This window comes from Chelonoidis abingdonii, chromosome 6 (genome assembly GCF_003597395.2).
Source record: "Chelonoidis abingdonii isolate Lonesome George chromosome 6, CheloAbing_2.0, whole genome shotgun sequence".
Classification (NCBI taxonomy): domain Eukaryota; kingdom Metazoa; phylum Chordata; order Testudines; family Testudinidae; genus Chelonoidis; species Chelonoidis abingdonii.
This window is the reverse complement of record NC_133774.1, coordinates 99,841,937-99,856,536: the sequence shown is the minus strand read 5'-3', so window position 1 is coordinate 99,856,536 and position 14,600 is coordinate 99,841,937. Positions and strand designations below refer to the sequence as shown.

Genomic DNA, 14,600 nt, shown 5'->3' with positions numbered 1-14,600 from the left:
GGGAGAAGTTGCGAAAGGAGCTTGAGTTGTCCATTTTGCATACAGTAGTTTAAAGGAAATACTGACAGTGTCTCAGTCACACTTTGAACAAAAGGAGGTCTGTGATTCATACGCAAAAATGTGCAAAAAATGAATACAATGTGATGGGTTGGATAACAGAAACCCCCTTGGGGCTGCCAACTGATGTGCCAAGACCACTTCTGCCCCTGCTTTCCCTGCCAGCTTGGGACTCCAGCACCCTGTCTTGTTGGGCCAGACATGCAAGTCTGCTCCAACACAGACCCAGGGTCTGAACCACATGCCTCAAAGCTGCAGACTTAACTGATAGCAACTTAAGAAGAAGTGTTCCTGTCTTTAACACTCAGAGGCCCAAATCCCAATGGGGTCCAAACCCCAAATAAATTCATTTTATCCTGTATACAGCTTATGCAGGGTAAACTCATAAACTGTTTGCCCTCTATAACACTGTTAGAGAGAGATGCACAGCTGTTTGCCCCTCCAGGTATTAATACATACTCTGGGTTAATTAATAAGTAAAAAGTGATTTTATTAAATACAGAAAGAAGGATCTAAGTGGTTCCAAGTAGTAACAGACCAGAACAATGTGAATTACCAAGCAAAATAAAATAGAGCACGTAAGTCTATATCTAAGAAAACTGAATACAGAAAAAACCTCATCCTCAGAGGAATTCCAGTAAGCTTCCTTTTACAGACTAGTATCCTTCTAGTCTGGGTCCAGCAATCACTCACACCCCCGGTAGTTATTGTCCCTGGGCCCAGTTTCTTTCAGGTATCTTTGGAGGTGGAAAGGCTATTTAGCCAGTTGAAGACAAAATGGAGAGGTCTTAAATAGATTTTCTCTTGTGGGTGGAGACCTCGTCCTCCCTCCTAGCTTCAAGATGGAGTTTTGGAGTCACATGGGCAAGTCACATGTCCATGCATGACTCAATTTTTACAGGCATCAGCCATTGCTTACCTGCTACCTTGAACATCTTCATGTAGACTTCTTATGTGGATTGGAGCCTTCCAAGATCCATTGTCCCCTAAGTGCTTCTTGACTGGGCACTTAATTTGCACATTCCTTTCTCAAGAGGCTGACCAAATGCTTTACAAAGGCTACTTAAAAATCAAGCCAGTACACAGCCAATATTCATAATTTCAAATACAAAAATGATACATGCATACAAATAGGATTAATAGATTCAGTAGATCACAACCTTTACAAAGATATGTTGTATGGCATATATAACATAAAACATATTCCAGTTATATCATATATACATTCATAAGCATATTTCCATAAGGCCTTATGGGGTGCACCGTCACAATCATGTTTTTAGGTTGGGTGAGTTGGGCACAGTTAGATGTCTACTGCATGTGCATGTGCAGTCACCTGAGCGTACCTGTTTGTGCACAAACCTCAGGCCTCTTTTCTCAAAACTTGGCCCTTAATACTTTTGCCAAATATCTCTGTAAAAAACCCACAGTTAAAATGGGAGCATAAATCCCACTGATCACTGGATGTTTTCTTCAGCAACAAACTCCTTTATTTTTCCTAGTTTACTGGTAAAAGGGGAGTAGATGCTGATTTTCATTGTTATAACTGACTTTCATGGCACCTATTTTCTAAAGATATCAGCAAATTGATCTCAAAGGCTCCAACCCTGCAATCTGATCCACTAGTGTGAAACCCTGGGCCGATGTAGAGCCAAGCTCGGGTCTGTGCTAGCAGATTTGATTGTAGGATCTGGAACTCAATATAGACAGGGATCATTTCACCTGTCCCTGAAAGTCTACCTGTTAACAGCATATCACAGCTCTGTGCAACACTGTATGGCAGGGAACAAAGAACATTTTCTCCAGTTAAGACTAACAAGGAAATTTTAAGTAGCAAAAATTGAATTCAGCCATGCACCACCTCTAAAACCTCAATCTTAAGAAAAAATGCTACGGTACTGTGGATCTCAGTTTTGCATCTCATCTGAAAGGTGGCTCTTTTATCAGCTCAGTTCTCCCTAACAATGTATTGAAGCATTGGTTTGGGCTTAGTTATGCCTTATAAACATCGGCCTGTGTTGGGACAGTGCTACGCTGCTTTGCCTAGAGGGCTCCCCGGGAGGAATTCTGCTTCAGTGAGACAGTGTCCTCAGAGCTCCACTCATATGCTAGAGATGCACCCACTGCTTCAGAGGGTGCAGCATATTTCTTCCTGTATACCCGACAAGCCCCGTTTCTTCTTTACTTGCCCCTCCTCCGGTTCACCTTTGCTGAGAGGGTGCTGAAAAGAAGTAGCCCCTGCACTTTCACAAACATGTGAACTTCGATTTTTTTTACCTGACCACTGCTCAAGGTACAAGGGAAGGAAGGTTTTTTTTGTTCTCTCCCCTTAAACTCCTCAGGAGCAGCCAGGCACAATCAAGCCCTCAGTTCTGACTGAGAGGGGATAGAATTGCAGCTCAACTGCCTAGGGTTTTGCTTTGAAATCTTCCATCCAAGGACTGGTTATCCATGACCTTGCTGAGCTTGTGTTTGATCTTACAAGACCACAGCCCAAGGTTGCATGACTGCCAGTGGAAATTTAACGTTATCATTTTAAATCAGATTACTTTATAACTAAGACATTCTCTTTAAAAGTCTCTGTTTCAGGAGCCCTAATTTCTACTGACCTCCTGGTATGTTGCTATATTGGTTTCTTATTTACCCTGTCCTTTCACGGCTGTCCATTAAGGGCTTGAGTCACAACTATATTACTCCTGTTTTATGCTGGTGTAATTCCATGGCTATACTGGCAAAAAACTGAGTAATACAGTGGTGAATCGGGGCCTAAAAAGTTTTTTTTATACCATTTTACATCCAAAAGTTTGAATAATATCACACAGTGAATGCCATCTAACAAATATAATAAAAATACACAGACAAGACTTACACATCCAGCTCTGTAATCATTATATCACAATGAGCCATGCTGTCAGTAGAAATCAGTTCAATAACTTTATAATGCTTAATGGTATAATGAAAAGCAGATGCAGAGGAAATTTTAGCAAGCTTACCAAGAGAAAGCAAATTATTAACACTTCATGAACTTGAAACTACTTTATAAGTTTGAGGAACTCCCAGACAGCATCAGACAGATGAAACACGGATACAATTTGATTCTTTTCAGATGAATAACAACGTTCATTTCTATGTATATTATGATCCACTTAAATTGTCATTACAATAACTGAAATATCACTTCATTAGCATAATGACACTGATCTGGTATCAGAGGGGTAGCCGTGTTAATCTGGATCTGTAAAAAGCGACAAAAAGTCCTGTGGTACCTTATAAACTAACAGACATATTGGAGCATAAGCTTTCATGGGTGAATACTGATCTGTTACTCATGTGCAGATGTGGCTGAGAGCAGGGTTTCCAGATACTTATTTCTGCTAAATATAGTCAGTGTTTAACCTACACATCAACACGTGTAGGTGGCTTTACTAAAGGGGGTTTTAGTAATTTCTCAACCAGACATAACAAAGACCAGCATAGTAAGTAACTGTGAACATGTGAAGAACAATCTTCAGGTGAAATTTCAACATACAGATAGGAATAAAATACTGGTGATAGTTGTCACATTTTACATCTTCTGTTCCTGGAATCAAAAATCAAATATAGCCCAGTGATGCAATAACATACTTAACAGGACTTGAAAACTTGTTTTAATTTTGATGAAGACCCAACTGCTGGCCTTGTTACTCTAAAATGGACTGAACACAAACACCTAGTTCTAAGGCAAAGAGCTGGGGATTTGGACTGGGACACTCCACGGAAATGATATTCAGCCTGTGGCTCTTCATCACCATGTTCTCTACATGGAATAAGATATTGTATAATGTCCTAAATCAGTGGTTCCAAACTGGGGTTTGTGAACCCCTGGGAGTTCACAAAATGTTAGAGAGGGTTCTCAGGAAAAAAATCCCCTAATGGCGGACAGAGCTGTCCCTAGGGATCCTGGGCAGCATGGGGCCAGCAGCCCGGAGTCCCTGGACTTCCGAAAGCTAAGTAGATCAAAGCAAGCATATCTATCACACTGAGGAGATTTAAACTTCAAGACTCCTTATGAGAAATAGAAAGGGAGGTAGATATTTTTTGCTGTTTTTAAAATTAAATAGGCAGCTAGTATTGTTTTTTAAATTATTTTGAAGAACAAGTTTAAGCTTTGTTGTACTGTGTGTTATTTTCCTGGACTGCTCAAGACCTGAATGCTTGTGTAGGAAGAACTCTTTGAGTTGGCTTCTTAAATACCTTCGTGCTGTTTCACATCTGACACTCCTTGATGAAACATAGGTGCCTTGTCTTATAACTGGCTTATTCAAAGTGATACAAGCTATGAAAGTGAGATCTTGGAAGAGTGTTGCCATTGTCATAATGTAATAAAAATACTGTAATGATAAATAATAATACATAGTGTGTAATAAGCATGTCATAAAAATAAATTTTATATTTCCAAGATCACTGCTTTTATAATTTATACTCAGGAAAAGGAGAAAATCCCTGAAAATATTCATTTTTAGGAGGGGGTTCACGAGACTTGACATTTTAGTGAAAGGGGTTCACAGGTTGTTAAAGTTTGGGAACCACTGTCCTAAATGATAATTTGGCAGTTGGCCCATTGAAAAAAATGGTAATTTTAAACAGAAATAAAGTCAGAGACACAAACGGACGCCCTCTCACAGAGCCACTGCACAATGGGCACTGCAACCCCATGGCTGGAGAGGCCTGCATAGGACTTTGTGTAGGTCTTTTATAGTGTAGAATATAGCAGGGCTTATGCAGCAGCAACAGATCATCTGACCCCACCCTGGAACCTTCTCCATGCCTGACTTCCTCCTTTTTCCAGTATTCTGACTGTAGGGACTGACACGGAGTAAAGATCCACTCCACACAGGGGATGTTCATATACATGAACACACCTCTCCAAATGCCTCTTCCCTCTCTCCCATCCCCCTCCATAGCCTCCCTGCCCCATTCCAATAGAAAGGTTGTCAGTATTGTGTGAAATATCCCACCCTGATAGCAGATGTTGATCCTGCTAGGGAATAATAAGTGACTTCTGTTCAATCACTGAAGCAGGTAGCCTGTTATATAGCCTATCCAAATATAAGGGAACTGGAAGTGTCTCTTTAGAAAGAGAAGACTTAGGGCAGGGGTGGCCAGCCTGAGTCTGAGAAGGAGCCAGAATTTACCAATGTACATAGCCAAAGAGCCACAGTAATATGTCAGCAGCCCCCAAGTAGTTCCCCCCACACCTCTGCTCCCCATCACCTTCCGCCCACCAGCAGTCCCGCCGATCAGTGCCTCTCCCTCCCTCCCCGCACCTCTCGATCAGCTGTTTTGTGGTGTTCAGGAGGCTGGAGGGGAGGAGGGAGGAAGGAGAAAGGGCATGGCAGGCTCAGGGGAGGGAGCGGAAGTGGTGGAGTGGGGGCAGGACCTGTGGCAGCTGATGTGGAATTCTCTGATGGAATCTATTTCCATTGGAAAATCAATAATAGTGAGAGAAACTGAAATGATTGGGAATGTTAATTTCAGAAAGGAGATGAAGAAGAAGGGTGTGATAAAAGTATATAAAATAATGAATGGTTTAGAGGAAGTACATCAGGAACTTTCCTCCTGTCTCATAACTCAAGGAGATAGTCAATGAAACTCAAAGTTGGAAAATTCAAAACCGATAAAAGAAAATACTTTTCCCATAACACATAATTAAAATCAATGTCACATGATGTCATTGAGGCCAAAAACTTATCAAGATACAAAGAGGACTGGATATTGATATGCATAACAAGACTATCTAGATCAGCATTAACTATTTTGAACAAAAAAAAGTTTTGGAAGGAATATGAAACCTCTCATTTGAAGTTTAAGACAAGCTAACTATTTATGATGAGATGTGCATAGGGAGCAGATTATCCCATAAGTGAAACATTGGGTGCTAGGGATTGTCAGATACAGGATACTGAACAGATTGACCACAGGTCTAATTCAGTATCGCAACTCCAGTTTTCTATGTAGATTCAAGCACTAATAGCCTTATCCTGAGCTCAGAGCTGCAAGTTATATGAACCAGAGCAGAATAATCAGAGTATAAAGGCTCTCAAATGGAGTTCCACTAGATCCTGCAATCCTCTGAAATATGCAGACCTGAAGAAGAGCTCTGTGTATCTTGAAAGCTTGTCTCTGTCACAAACAGAAGTTGGCCCAGTAAAAGATATTACCTCACCCACTTTGTCCCCTTAATATCCTCTGAAATATGCATTTAGGACAGCTACATCTTTTATATCTGGACTAAAAGAGACCCTCACTGGGGATGTGTTTTGAACCACAGCTCAGAGGTCTCTGACCTCCGTCTATTCATATGCCTCCCTCTAAAATTGTCATATAAACAGTAAATTTATTGAATGCAAGTTTGTTTATAACAATAGAGATAAACCACTCCTATGAGACCAGACCCAATGCCTTGGGAAGCCACTAGGTGGTGATGCCTCTCCAAATCTTTCCTGCAGCTTCCCCAGGCTCTTCTCGCTCCATTGAATAATCCTGCATCTTCCAGTCCCTGCCAGCAGGTGGAGCTGATTGCTGCCATCATCAGTCTCTGTCACAGCTGACTGCCTACTCCTCCTCCACTACAGATGGAAAGGACAGGTCCTTCCAGGTACCAGAGGCTGGAGGAGGGATATATACATTGTCCCCTTGTTGTCCTTACCAGCTGCTGTCCCATGGTAGCATAGGGCAAATGGATCTCTTGGCCAGGAAGGAGCCATTCAGTAGTGACTGCCAGGCCCCACGTGTCTGCAGCAACCTGAGGTCAGGGCCACACTGCAGGAGGAGTCTGAGAATGGAGCAGGCAGAGTCAGGCTGGGGGATGCTGTGGGCCAGCCTGGTCACGTGCACCACGCCCTCTGCTAGAAGTAGGCCTTGAAGTGGCACGGCGCATAGTCCAGGTACTTAAACTCAGTAGTGGAGATCTTTGCTTGCAGGATGGGACTAGAGGCCCCCAAAGAAGTGAGCGAACCGGCTGATCTCAGTGAGTATCTCCTCCTCGGTGCAGACCAGCTCCTCGTGCATAATGTCCTTGGCCTCCCCAAGTCCTCCCAGAGGTAGTGCCGAATGAAGTGCAGCTGCTGCTGACAAGGAGGGTAGAGTCTCCATGGAAGTCTTTTACAAGGGCCATGTGTCCTGAGTGTCGTTGTAAACCCACTCACAAAAGTGACTGCCAGTGTCGAAGCCTCTGCAGTTTTACCTGCTGTACTCAAAGTCAGTCAGCATCAGCTTGTCAGAGGTGAGAGTGGGATGTTCCCTTCCTAGACGTCATTGTGGCAGAAGACCGCAGGAGGAGGGCATGGACTCCAGCAGCTCCCTGAGGCTCCTCATTACTTTCTGAAGGTTATAGGCTTTGATATGGTTGAACTTCAGCTGTGCTTTCTGGGTGAAGGTGAGCTCAGCTTTAGGTACTATTCCGTGGTCCCAAACAACTCAATGGCTGTGAGGTTACTGGGATGGCTGGGGTATATGAAGGGCTCTGAGGATGCAGGAGTGCTGGGGTTCTGTGGGTGCAGAAGGGTCGTGGAAGAGCAGAGGTGATGATGAGTGGTGGGACTCAGTTCGAAGCGGCAGAAGGGCTGGGGACGAAGTAGGAAGAGATGCACCACACAGCACGGGAATGAAGATCCCCATGGGAAGAAATGAGAGAAACCCGTTGGGAGAGAATGGGAAAAACCAAATGGCTTTCCAGAAATGAGGGGGAGAATGTCACAGAGAGAGAGAGAGAGAGAGAGACAAGCTGACAAATTAGGGTAAGAAAAAGCAGATGTGAAAACCAGGAAAAGGTACCAACAAAACCAGCAAATTGTGCTCTTTTAATCTTTGCCTCAAATGAAGTTCCCAAAGGGGAGTGAGGACAAGTTTTCACATCTCCTTTATTTAGATGTTACTAAATGTACAAATGGACATCTAGATATACTCCACAGTTGATGGCTGGGTTATGTACAGTAGCACAGAGCACAGAAGGAATACTTTAGAATATAAGCAGGATATACGGTATTATACCAGTAGATACACTCAATCATCTCAAACTTCTCTTTCAGTGCTAAATGTCTGTTTTATGATTGATTTGGTGACATTATTTTACTTGATCCTTGTATGAGCCCTAAGGATTAAGAATGAATATTAGAGAGGTCAAAGGATAACGTGAATGGAATTGAAATGGAGGTTACGATTGCTGTTGGTTGAAATTTTCTATTTAACACTTTTTTGATGAAAAATGACCTCTTTTCTAAAATGAACATTTTCCCAGAAGGTTTTTTTCTTTTGAAATGTTCTGAGGGAGGGGTCAAAAAAGGAAAAAGGAGGAGAGAGAGTGGGTAGAGAACAAAAATCCAAACACACACATGTTTTGGAAAAGTGTTTTTTCACTGAAAAATGTGAAATTTCTTGAAGAAAATACTGAAATGTGTGTGGATTTTTGTTTGTGAAACAGATCTACTATGGGTATGTCTACACTGCAGTGTAAGTCCAGGGGGAAGAAGCCAGGCCTCAGAGCCCAGGCTCCAGCCTGAGCCCAAATGTCTACACTGCAATTTTACAGCCTCCACTGTGAGCCTACTCGGCTGACCTGGGCCAGCCACAGCTGTATCACAGGTTTTTTATTTTCCCTTGTGTTTTTCAAGATCTTCTGTTCAAATGTAAAAAATCATGTATTACATATTCTTATTTAAATATTTTGATGCTTTGTATTTACCCATTATGAGCTATTATGTGCTTGAAATCATATGCAAAAGTCCAATTTTATCAGCCCAATTTTTGAACTACGATTGTTCAGCTCCTGGCTTTGTGTTATAATCTTTTGTAAAGTACTGTCAAACTCTATGCGTTAGCAGCGCTCACTACTGTGTTCATTTAGCTCTGGTGTGACTGAAGAAAATCATTAAAAATAACAAACCCACATCCAAAATCAATTTAATATTATATCCATTTAATAATTTCATTTTCATTAATAAATATTAACAAAGTCTATGAAATGAAAGTTTTTTAAAGACTTCAGTAAACAGAAATGTATAGAGTAAAACTCTCAAAAGACAAATATTATTGTGGTAACGCTGTGAACTCTCACATAAACAACAACACATCTCTAAACAATCAGTGGCTTTTTTCTTTGGTCTTTGGGACAATGAACCCAGACAGATTTATTGATAGGATGCATTAAACCATTTAAAAAGCCAAAGTCTACTCTCAGTCACACCAGGGTTAATCAGCAGTAATGCCATTGAGTTAAGTGATGTGCCTTGGTATGAAAAAGAGCAGGAATTAAGCCATTCATTTTTTTAAGTGCTAAAAATGTCAAAAAAGTAGATAATTCAAAAGTGGGAGGAGGAAGATATGAATGTTTTGGCTCAAAGCCTCTTTCAGCAACTTACAAACAGTAAAGGATATTTTTATTTCAAATGTCCAGGCTTCAGTTGTACTGAAGAAACTAATGTTCAGCATATGTAGGAAAGAGGGAGGAGATATTTAAATAAGCATTTTGGTATTAATTTTAAAGTTCTATAGAAAACACATAATTCTAAAGAGAAAAATAGGAGTAAGACACATTGATCTCATTAATCTCAATCTCCACAATGAAATAGAAACCTGTATTTAAGAGAACAGGAGTAGTTGTGGCACCTTAGAGACTAACAAATTTATTTGAGCATAAGCTTTTGTGGGCTACAGCCCACTTCATTGGATGCATGTAGTGGAAAATACAGTAGGAAGATATGAGAACATGAAACAATGAGTGTTACCATACACAGTATAAGGAGAGTGATCAGATAAGGTGAGCTATTAGCAGGAGAGAAAAAGAACTGTTTGTAGTGGTAATGAAAATAGCCCATTTCCAGCAATTGACAAGGAGATGTAAGGAACTAGGGGAGAGAAATAAACATGGGGAAATAGTTTTACTTTGTGTAATAGCCCATCCACTCCCAGTCTTTATTCAAGCCTAGTTTGATGGTGTCCAATTTGCAAATTAATTCCAATTCAGCAGTTTCTCGTTGGAGTCTGTTTCTGAAGTTTTTTTGTTGTAATACTGCGACTTTTAGGTCTGTAATCGAGTGACCAGGGAGATTGAAGTGTTCTCCGACTGGTTTTTGAATGTTATAATTCTTGATGTCTGATTTGTGTCCATTTATTCTTTTATGTAGAGACTGTCCGGTTTGGCCAATGTACATGGCAGAGGGGCATTGCTGGCACATGATGGCATATATCACATTGTATTTAAGAGTGGGTTGTGTGGATGCATGATGAAACCTGTACATTCAGCTTTGACAAATGGGAAGAGAATTGGCATTCATAGACAATTGTTTGATAAAAACAATCAATCTGACTAGAAGGAAATGATTATTAAACTGGAAATAAGTACGTTTCAAAATTAGTGTGCTGGAAATAAATATTTCCTGCTGAAACAATTACATCTGAAAAATGAACAGTTATATGGCTGTGCTATTGTTAGGAAGGGGGAAAAGGGGAATAAAATCCAAGCAGTGCTATATAAATCCCAAACTGTCCATTCATTAACTTAACAACAGTTATGGTATTTATTAAATTTCTAAAGAAACAGTATTTCCTGGAACTGATTCCAGCCGCATTAGCAGGATGTGAGCAAGAAGAAAACCAGACAGAAAAACAAATCACGATATAGTTTTCTTAAAAATTTGTACCACATTTTATTAATCACAAATTAATTCTGAAATATTTTTTAAAGATTTTTTTTTTACCAGATTGCTTCCATCTCCTCACAATAAAAGCAGGAACATGAAAACCTTGCTTTAAAAATATTTGCTGTGCATATAAATTCCATTCTTATGCTGAAGATTAGTCTCATATTAATTCCATAATAAATTTTGAAACGTATATTCAGTAATCTATTCAATGATTTTTCCCAACTTTTTTGGAATAAATTATTAATATAAAATGTACACAATATAATTTTAAACTGACATCAGTTTGGTTAATGTTTATAAAAGGGAAGGAGATAGTCTGTGATTATGGGCTATAAACATTGCCTCATGTAAATATTGTTTTTTGTGTTCTTATATCCGATTTATGTTAGTATTTCTAAACATGACTGCTTGAATAGCTGCTTTAGTGAGCAACACTTGTAAGAACATCAGATCTTTTAAAAGCATTTCCATTAGAAAGAAAGAAATGCAAGTGATGGGAAACATCCTAATCAAACACTTTACAATTTACAAAAACTAGGTAGAAGTCTTAACAGAGGCACAGACAACACAGGCTGAGAGGGTTTCTCTTGGTCAATAATATTGTCCATCATGCATCCAGAATTGTAATCTGGCTTTTTCATCATTAGGTGTAACTCAGCTCAGATCCCAGTGCAGATCAGGACCACACAGTAAAAGATCATCATTCTGGTACTGATTCTCTTCTCACTTTCACCAATTTTGCACCCGTGTAGTTATGCCAGATTTAGACTTGAGAGAGGAATCAGGGCCATAGTTAACTTTTTGTCCTCCACTACTTCCAACATATCTTTTTCTCTTAGATATATCAGGAGATAACTAGAGGAATAATTTTAAATGCAAAAAAAAAAATAAGCAAAGCTTGAGATTCTACTAGTATATCAGGAATTTTAATAAAAGGATCATGTTTGCTTATTGGCGTTCTTCTTAATAGGAAAATAATTCAAGCTTTCAGAAGAAATAAAAGCATCCTTTAAAGAAAAAGAGCTGCAATTACTAATCATAGTTCTTTGTAAAATACATAGTGATTTATACCTGGGAGGAATTAAGTCTTTGCTTCAAATCCCCTCTTAACAATGGAGGCCCATAAGTATTATTTGAAAACAAAACTGGGATATAATATGTTTCTCAAGTCATGGCAAGAATCTAATGAAACTTTTAGATTTGAAAATCTTACTCCAATCTTTACATACTGGCATTTTAATAATATAGTATAAACTCCCAGCAATCTCTGCTTTCACTATCTAACAGCCTAAGTTCTTGATTCTGATCTTACTTACATCGGCTATAAAGTGGTATCAGTCCATTGACTTTAGTGGGGCTACTACTGATTTTCTAAGGACTGGTGTAAGTGAGATCAAAATTACAACTGGGCAAAATATTTCAGACAGTTTTTTTTCCCTGAAAAAAATCAGATTTGGGTCAACTGAAACATTTCCAAGTTCATGTCAAATTCACCAAAGTGTTTCATTGAAAACAAACACAAAAAATTCTGAAAAAAAATGAAATATTTCATTTTGACAGTTTTGAAATAAAACATTTTGATGTTTTTGATTCAAAATATTTCATTTCAAATTTTTCTTCAATTTCATTAAAAAATTTAAAGATGTAAAAAGTCAAAAACAAAAGGAAGCTTTTTTAGGTTAAGCAAAACATATCAGTTGACCCCAAACAATTTTTGTTTTTTTAATTTTCTGTTTGCAAACATATTTGAAAAATGTTCATTTCAGGTTGACCTGAAACTATTTTTTATTTTATTTTTGCAAACAAACCTAAAATTCAGTTATTCACACAACTCTAATCAAAATCAGACCCTAAAGCAGTGTGGTGTCCTTAGTTCACATGGAGGAGTTACACATAATATCATGACTAATAATGAGCATTTCCAGAGCATTTTATGTGATCAGTGTACTGTACAAACAATAATTAGCAGTATGACATTTATCACAAACCCACTTCTCTGCATACACTGAGTAGATTTAATGGAACAAAACTGTGCAAGTTAAGTGTCAACTCCAGCAGTTTTTAATCAATGGAAGTTTTTTTTATCAGTAAGAAATGCAAGACTAGCTTCTATAATATTAACGATATAACATGTTTTCAGGAATAACTTCCAATGAGATTCTAAGATTAAAACAAGGACTGCAACATAGCCTTTTTTAACAATTCAATAACTAGCTGTTAATGTATGTATTTCATATCACTTGAAAGAAAACTGAGTTTCAGTACAAAGATTAGTTTAGTAGTCATTTATAATTGTCATGGCATACCAAATATCCCACAGCATCATTACATTTCCATCTGCTGATGTACAAATTATCAATGAAACAACACATTTCAATCATTTTAAAAGTCTTATTATTTACAATGACAATTAAGTACAGAAAGCAACCTATTTAAGTATAACTCAACTTGCATTATCAAGTAGATATACCCAATAAATCCTTTGGACTTATTCAGTATTAGTAGAAATAATTCAATTCATTTGCCTACCTGGCAGCAGTAAAACAGCTTTCAGTTCAGGGGTTCCTTCATCAGGCAAAGTAGCTGATGTGAGCAGTCCAACTCCAGCAAAACTTTTTTAATAAAGCATTTATCCCAAGAACAATCCTAGTTCCACTGCAACAAGAGCAGGGTCACACATGCAACAGAAAAAATAAACAAACAGCAAATTCACTGACACGGGATTGCCCAGCAAAAGATCAACTCCAGTTCTATTCCATCCAATCTTCTGTGACTAACAGGAGAAAACATTAGGCCCTTCTCATAGCCAGGTTTTTTTCTACTGAGTGACCCTGTTAACTTCAAATAAATCCAGTATGAAAAAGGCAGTCCTTGACAGAAACAAGCTTCATTATATGGAAAAGCAGAGAACAGGCCTTTATGTGACAGGTCTCTTTCACAGCCAGCTCAGGCTACCTTCGCTTCAGCCAAGTTCATCATGAAAAGTCGCAACAGAGCCTTTCACAACCAGCTTCTATTCTGAATTTAAAAAAACCCCAAGATGCTGGAACCAAAGATGTGGGGAAACTTGAGTAATGCGATCAAACAGAACACTTCCAGGTGCAAGCACACATGCACACTTGGCCTTGGTCATCTTGATCATCCAGTTCTGGGTCCCCTGGTGGGTAATCCACCTGAGAGCTGGTCAGTTCACTCCACAGCTCTCTCTGATCTGAATAACTGTACATTCCAACACTTTCATCTTGAATTTCTTCTATACCTGGGATTTCATAAACTACACATCCTTTTGTGACTCTAATTTCTGGAGCTGGCTTATTAACTGCGAGGGCATGCATTGCAGGAAGCAGTTCAGTGACTGAGAATAACTCACTTTCTGCTAGATTGTCGCTTGTGTTATTTGCCAGCAGCTGACAGTGACTCATCAGTTCCTTGTTGTTTTGGGGGACAATTTTTCAAGCAGCATTTTTTACAGTACTATGTAATTATAAGCTAGAGCTAGAGACTTGTTGCTTGGCAACAAGTTTAGCAGTATGCTGACTAGAATCATCCTGGAAAGCCTCAACTTAATTTATTCCTTGAATTCAGATACATAAGGGATTCACAGAAAATTCTAGGTTTGTGTATACTCTCTGGTTTAATGAAAGCTTGCCTTATAATTAACCTGAAAAATGTGTTATTCTGGTTATTCACATTATCTGGTTCCCCTATAAGAGTAGCAGTAGCAACTAGTTGTTTTTCAGCTTGCTTAAGATTTTTGTTCCAAGTAATAAGATAACCAACAAGATTTGCAACATGTACCAGGTTACCATACAATGAGTATTTAATATCAATAGTACAGAAACAACTGTAATAAATACCATC

The 14,600-nt window shown here is 39.0% G+C and overlaps 1 long non-coding RNA gene and 1 pseudogene across 1 annotated transcript in view; both read right to left on the bottom strand.

Annotated features, from left to right (window-relative positions):
* LOC116839427 (uncharacterized) overlaps positions 1 to 14,151 on the bottom strand; it is a 35,460-nt gene extending 21,309 nt beyond the window's left edge. Inside the window, exon 1 of the long non-coding RNA XR_012656145.1 lies at positions 13,269 to 14,151. This is a non-coding gene — a long non-coding RNA (uncharacterized LOC116839427). The remainder of the gene's footprint in view (positions 1 to 13,268) is intronic.
* LOC116839476 (choline/ethanolamine kinase pseudogene) lies at positions 6,945 to 8,783 on the bottom strand (annotated as a pseudogene).
* Positions 14,152 to 14,600: the final 449 nt, after the last annotated feature.